Genomic DNA, 7992 nt, shown 5'->3' with positions numbered 1-7992 from the left:
CAGGGTGCATCACACGGAGAGGGAGAGTGAGACAAACATCCGAACAGGACCCTCCCCACCGAGTGATCTCACCAGTCTCCCAATTAAATTCAGGGTTGTGTTTTTTCAACCAAGGCAGCCCCAGGACAATAGGAGTGAGAGGACAGTGAAATATAAGAAAGGTGATATCTTCGGAGTGAAGAGCCCCCACCGACAGACGAAGGGAGGGAGTCCTAAAAGATATACCGCCTTTGGACAGTGGACGGCCATCCAACCCACATACAGAGACGTGATTGGCCAAGGGTACAGGCATGAGGCCCAATCGTTGCACCAGGCCTTCATCAATGAAGTTACCGGCCGCCCCACAATCCACAAAGGCAGATCCGTTCCAAGAACGGTCGGTCACAGAGACTGATACCTGAATCAATACGGAATCTGAGGGAGAAAAGCTCGACAGGCCCAAGTGAACCCCCCAAGTATCACTTAGGCCCTGTCTTTTCCCGCCTTCAGCGGACAAGCAACAGCAAGGTGACCGGGACCCCCACAATACAAACAGAGGCCCTTGAGACGTCGGCGGTTCTTTTCGGAGGAAGATAGTCGAGTGGCCCCCAATTGCATAGGCTCGTCTCCGGGTACCTCGGTAGACTCGTCTGCAGATGAGGAAGGCAGCACTCCAGACCGTCTCTCTCTCTGCCGCTCCCGAAATCTCCTATCCACCTTAATGGCTAGCTGCATGATCCCATCTATGTCTTTGGGAGTGGGGTAATGCACTAATGCATCCTTAAGGGATTTGGATAGACCAATCCGAAACTGACTACGAAGCGCTGGGTCGTTCCAGCCAGAATCAATAGCCCAACGTCTGAACTTAGTACAGTATGCCTCAGCTGTGTCCTGCCCTTGACGCAAGGCCCTAAGATTTGACTCAGCCGAGGCCGTCCGGTCCGGGTCATCATATAATAACCCCATAGCTGAGAAAAATGCATCCACTGAAGAGAGAGCCTCAGCACCATCAGGAAGGCCAAAGGCCCAAGACTGAGGATCTCCCTGCAGGAGTGATATAACCATTCCTACCCGTTGAGCCTCAGAACCAGAAGACACTGGGCGTAATTTGAAATAAAGCCTGCATGACTGTTTAAAATTAAAGAACTGGGACCGGTCACCTGAAAAACGGTCAGGGAGATTTAACTTAGGCTCCAGACCCCCACCGGAGGAGGAGCTAGACTGTGACCGTTGCTCGTGTGAGTTTACCCGTAGGGTGAGCTCTTGCAATTTCTGCGTCAGCGTGTGCATCTGTCCTGCAAGAGAGTGGGCAGCAGCCTGTTGTGTCGGATCCATGATTGGGTTTCACCACGACTACCGAACCTCTGAGCTGTAGGGGCAGCGAACAGTCCCAGAGTATAGTTTGGCCGGTTATAATGTTATGATAACTGGGTGTCCTCGCCAACCCTGACTCCGTTGTCACCGAATGAGATTGGCGGGCGCGTGCTGTGCTAGGCTTCGCCTATAATAGCCGCGTTCGACAGAGCCCGTTAGTCAGGCTCCGCCCCCGATGCCACCAGGTCTTAAGGGTTGACAACGCCGCCACCAATGTCAAGGATGAACAAGGGGATAACTAACTAACCCAAGAAGGGCGAGGTCACCCTTGCTCCGTAGACAACAGGGTGGACGTAACAATACGCAAAGATGTAACACAATACTATTCCAAACAGGTGTAACAATACACAGAGGTGTTTCATCAATATCAAAATACGAGTAAGGGCTGTCTGGGGGTAGACCCCACTTATCTGTGCACCGAGGAGGCAACAGGCAGCGGGAACCAGGATACGGACAAAGGACAACACACGGACACCAGGAGTACAGGAGACAGAACGGAGGACACGGCTGGGAATCAACGACAGGATGCAGGATGACTGGGCACAGGAACCAGGAGTAGCGGGTAGGTGGGAACCAGGAACACTTGAGACCCTGAGGTGCAAAAGCTATAACCGGCGCCTGTCCTGGGCAGACGCCGGCTCTTTATTCAAAATCCCCGCCGACGCTGACGTGCGCTGCACTGCCGGGCGCATGACGTCAGCGCGCCGGCACGCCGACGGAGACGCTCGGGGACGTTGCCCAGCAACGCCCCGATGCCTGCTGACGATGCCGTGGGGACGGAAGCTAGGGGCGTTGCTACGCGACGCCCCCGACGTCTCCCCCGGCACTCGTCTACACTGTCTGTCCCGGCGGGTCCGGGACAGCAGTGTAACACTGAGTGTCATTTTGTCCATCTATCTTTGTCCGTTTGTGTCTGCCTATCTCCCTTCCTTCTTAGTTCAGGGCGTACATGGACCTTGCATACCTGTGCAAGATCAAGACTTAACCTAGTGACACTCTGGGTTCTGAGGCCATGTGCCGAGGATGCCCGAAGCCTTCTGCTGTAGAGATGTTGCAGGATGGAGGGCGTGTCGGTCTGCTTCCAAGAAGAACAGAACTCACCTCTTCTCCTTCCTCATAGGTGATCGTGTGCGGGAGTTTACCAGGACCATGGTTCGTCACGACCTGAAGGTGAGAGGGCGCAGGTAAGTGGTCCGTATACACCTGCACGGCAGCAGGCACCACACCGCACCGCCTACTCCCCTCTTACAGTTGGATCCTAGGACAGATTTAAAGAGGCTGCAAACTACATGGAGATGGATTTTATACTATTGGTTTGCGCATTAACTTTATATATATTATATATATATATATATATATATATATCTCCTGTATATCTCCACTATAGGACTGGCATTTGCATCATCCACAGTATATTTGCCAGGGTACACACTTTACAATAATATAGTTCTCCGTCCATTGCAGCACTCCCTCGGACTCCACAAAAATAAATAGCCAACACAGTAAATTGTGTGCTAACGTTTCAGGGTTTTACCCCCCTTTATCAAAGCAAAAATGTGCAATCAAAGATACAAAAGCAAACAAACTTACCTAAATAGTGTGAAAAGATGAGGTCCACCCTACGCGGCATGACGCTGTCCCCGGCAGCCTACCGCGCTGGCCAGGGATACCCGGAAGTTCAGCTACATCACCTAATTTCACCTCCTTTCCTGTCTCCCAGGGCCAAGTAACGCTGGGCTTCATCCGGACTAGACAGCATCCTTGTTGTTAGGGGCAACCAGAAAGTGACAGTGCGGATTAAACATCTGCGCTAAAATTATCACTTTCACTGTAACATATATATGTAAGTATGCATTTATTTTTTATGTCTTGATAAAGGGTATAACAGTCCAAAACGTTGACTATTCTCAATTGAAGTTTGGCGTCAACTATATACCGAAGTTGTAAGGACTCTTGAGTGCCGCCTTACTATTTCTCTATCTATATTCCTCACACCGGAGGAAAGGCACCTGAACAGCTGGGATTGTTTTGTATTGCAAGTGCCAGGACACATCAGCTTTATATATATATATATATATATATATATATATATATATATATATATATATATATATATATATATATATAGGAAAAAAAGCAGGCTGCGCTAGTCCTTAGTAAATCACTTCTTTCAAGTTTTTAGTACGGTGCAGCTCTCCTCCGAAATGACCGATTCCACGGTCCCAAGGTACATGCAAAGAAACAGGAGACAAGCGCACAATGAGCGGTAAAATTCAATTCACTTTTATAAAATATAGCAGCTCACGTACATGTAAGTTTAAAGATAACAGCTTGCCAGCATATCATAATAAAGAGCGGGTCGTCATCTCACACAAAACCACCGTAGCCGCAGAGCTCCCAGCGTCTCGTCGGTCAGATTCAGAGCCGGCCTAAGGCATAGGCAAACTAGGCAATTACCTAGGGCATTTGGAATGCCTAGGGGCATCAGCAGCTTCTGCTGATTAAAATGATATGCAGCATGCCTATATTTTGTGTGTGAGTGAGGCTGTATCTGCATATGAAATAGTGTATTCATGGAAATCACTGTAACATAGCATTCCATATGCAGGTACAGCCACAGTCGCACACAGACTATAGGCATGCCACATATAATTTTAATCATCAGAAGCTCCTTGTGTGTGCTGGTCATAACAATGCAAATAAGATGAATTTTCAGCAAAAAAGGCACCCAACGTTAGCAGAACTGGCCAGGAGCTGCATGGACTATTGAGGCAAGATGTATGAGGACACATCTGTATCCAAGCAGAGGCAGAGGTCACAGTGTTCGCGGCTGTGTGAGTGCTGTCTGCGGGTGGGTTGGTTGTGGAATAGTTTTCGGCATATGTGTAAGGGGCATTATGAGTGTCATGTATAAATGCATTAATAATGTGCGACATATGTGTAACAGGCATTATGTGTGTCATTTGTATAAGGGCATTAATAATGTGCAACATGTGTAATGGGCATCATGTGTGTCATGTGTATAAGGGCATTAATAATGTGCAACATATGTGTAAGGGGCATTATGTGTGTCATTATGTGTATGAAGTGCATTAATAAAGGTTGGCATAATGTGTAAGGGGCATTATGGTTATAAGGACATTAATAATGTGTGTCATGTGTAAGGGGCATTACTGTGTAGTATTATCAGGGGTGCCGAGAGAAAGGGGTAGGGGGTACAAATTACCCAGGCCAAAGTCTGATGGAAGGGCCCAGTGGGGGCCCCGGGCCCCCTCCCATTAAGTGACAGCAGCAGCTGCAGCTCTTCTCCTCTGCCCAGCACACACTGCTTTGTGCTGGGCTGCAGTGTGGCCATGGAGGTGCTTAAAATACAATATTTTCTCAGGATTTTTTTCTAAGGGTATAATGTGAATAATGTGAGGAGTAATGTACATAAGGTAAAGTGGTACTACTGTGTGATGTAACGTGAATAAGGAACACCATCGCATGATATAATGTGACTAAAGTTGCACTACTGTGTGGCAGAATTTGAATTGGGGGTACTATTGGGTGGCCATGCCCCTTCCCAGCAAGAACACACCCCAGTTTGGGCTGCGCACCGAATGTGTGCACTGTTTCTATTTAAATATTGAGGGTAGGAGCACCAAAATGATGACTGCTGTGATGAGGGTTGATGGTGCTGGGAAAGGGGAGCAGGGACAGAGGCGGAACTAGTGGCGGTGCTAGGGGCACCAGCCAAAATCTTGCCTAGGGCATCATTTAGGCTAGGGCCGGCTCTGGTCAGATTTCCCAGCTCCACCAATGCGTCACAGCAGTAACTCGCCCAACCGGTTTCGTCGCTTATTGGGACACCCCCTGACAAAGTCCAATAAGCGACGAAACCGGTTGGGCGAGACGCTGGGAGCTCTGCGGCGGTTTTGTGTGAGATGACGACCCGCTCTTTATTATAACATGCTGGCAAGCTGTTATCTTTAAACTTACATGTACGTGAGCTGCTATATTTTATAAAAGTGAATTGAATTTTACCGCTCATTGTGCGCTTGTCTCCTGTTTCTTTGCATATATATATATATATATATATATATATATATATATATATATATATATATATATATATATAGCAACCATATCCTAGTATTCCTCAAGTAAATAGAAGGATAACCCAGCGCCAGTCTCGATCATGAACAAGTGAAATATTTAATGAAGCTAGCAGGCTCCAATGGTAAAAAGCAGAACAGCTTGAACAATCACATGGCAAACATGTACATTACGTGTACTGGTCCCATTCTGGATGGCAGCCATTTCGGTGTAGCAACACCTTTTTCAACAGAATTCAGCCATTACATAAAACTTACCAAGGGCTCGCTAGATATGTTCCTCAGTCATTGTCCCTAAATCCCTGCATCACCCGGCCGTCCCTGTCTCTGCGTCCTCGCTGTCCCTGAGTCACCATCATCACTTTCCCTGCTGTCCCTGCTCCTCCGCCGTCACTGTCAGTGTCCCTGTGTCCTCGCTGTCCCTGGTTCACTGTTCCTGCATGCCTGCGTCACCTGGCCGCAGTGGTGTAGCTAGGTGCCACGGCGCCCGGAGCAAGGGCATGTTTCGCGCCCCCCCCCCCCCAATTTGTAGTAGGTGAGGCTCCTGCGCTGTGAAAAGTGGGCACGGCCCAACATTATACCACACACCGTAATGCCCATTGCACATTTTAGCAAACTTTGTAATACCAATTACACATAAAGCCACAGCCATAACGCCAATTACACATAAGGCCACACATGATGCCGATTGCATACTATAGAACACACCGTAATGACTGTCGCATACTAACACACTGTAATGCCCAGGGCCGTTTCTAGACAATTTAGCTCCCAGGGCGAAGAAAAAAAAATGCGCCCTCCCCCCAAATACAAAACAGGGAACAGAAGAATTTGTGCCGAAATAGGGGGTGTGGCTTAATTTAAAAGGGGTGTGGTTTAATATAAAGGCGTGGCCTAGCAGGAAAACAATTACCTTACATCACACTTTTGCGACCTGCATGACCAGACATTGGTTACTGCAGGAGTTGTCATTGTCCTCCCGCACTTAAGTTGGCGGGCTGAAGGCCACATAGTGACATAAAAAATATAAAGGCCCACACAGTGACCTAGTACGCCTCACAGATCAAGGCCAAACAATGACAGGCTACTTAAATCATTATACACTATTTATCCATGATGCCAATTACACGTGACGCCGCACACCGTGATGACAATTACACATTACGTCGCACACCGTGATGACAAGTACACATTATGCCGCACACTGTGATGCCAATTACATATTACGCCGCACACCGTGATAAAAATTACACATTTTTGTTGCACACCATGATGACAATTACACATTATGTCTCACACCATGATGCCCATTAGACCCCACACTGTGATGCCCATTACACCCCACACTGGGATGGCAATTACGCAATACTCCCCACACGTAATGCCCATTACACATTATGCCCCACGAGCCGCTGCCGCACAACTGATGCCGTTTACTAATATGCCCCCACAGTGCCAGATATGCCCCCACAGTGCTACACATATATGCCCCCACAGTGACAGCTATGCCCCCACAGTGCCACACATATGCCCCCACAGTGCCAAATATGCCCCCACAGGGCCAAATATGCCCCCACAGTGCCAAATATGCCCCCACAGTGCCACACATATATGCCCCCACAGTGCCACACATATATGCCCCCACAGTGCTGGATATGCCCCCCACAGCGCCACACATATATGCCCCCACAGTGACAGCTATTCCCCCAAAGGCCACACATATGCCCCCACAGCGCCACACATATATGCCCCCACAGTGACAGCTATGCCCCAACAGTGCCATATATGCCCCACAGTGCCACACATATATGCCCCCACAGTGCTAGATATGCCCCCCACAGCGCCACACATATATGCCCCCACAGTGACAGCTATTCCCACACAGTGCCACACATATATGCCCCCAGTGACAGCTATGCCCCAACAGTGCCAAATATGCCCCACAGTGCCACAGATATATGCCCCCACAGTGCCAAATATGCCCCCATAGTGCCACAGATATATGCCCCCACAGTGCCACAGATATATGCCCCCACAGTGCCACAGATATATGCCCCCACAGTGCCACAGATATATCCCACCACAGTGCCAAATATGCCCCCACAGTGCCACAGATATATGCCCCCACAGTGCCACAGATATATGCCCCCACTTTGCCACAGATATATGCCCCCACAGTGCCAAATATGCCCCCACAGTGCCACAGATATATGCCCCCACAGTGCTAAATATGCCCCCCCACAGTGCCACAGATATATGCCCCCACAGTGCCACAGATATATGCCCCCACAGTGCCACAGATATATGCCCCCACAGTGCCAAATATGCCCCACAGTGCCGGAAGCAGCATACAGTGACTCACTGTCTCACTCTCTGCGTCTCCCCCTGCTGCCTTCGCCTGTGCTGCTGCCTCTTCTTCACCTTCCTTGGGGAGAGGAGGGGAGCGCATCGCATGTCTCTCCTTCCCCTTCACTGAGCTGTCAGCCATTCATACATCGCGGGCTGTCTCCTGATTGGCTGACAGCCCAGTGACATAGTGAGA

Source organism: Crinia signifera, chromosome 1 (genome assembly GCF_055691185.1).
Source record: "Crinia signifera chromosome 1, ASM5569118v1, whole genome shotgun sequence".
In the NCBI taxonomy this organism is placed as follows: domain Eukaryota; kingdom Metazoa; phylum Chordata; class Amphibia; order Anura; family Myobatrachidae; genus Crinia; species Crinia signifera.
This window is presented reverse-complemented; position numbering follows the sequence as displayed.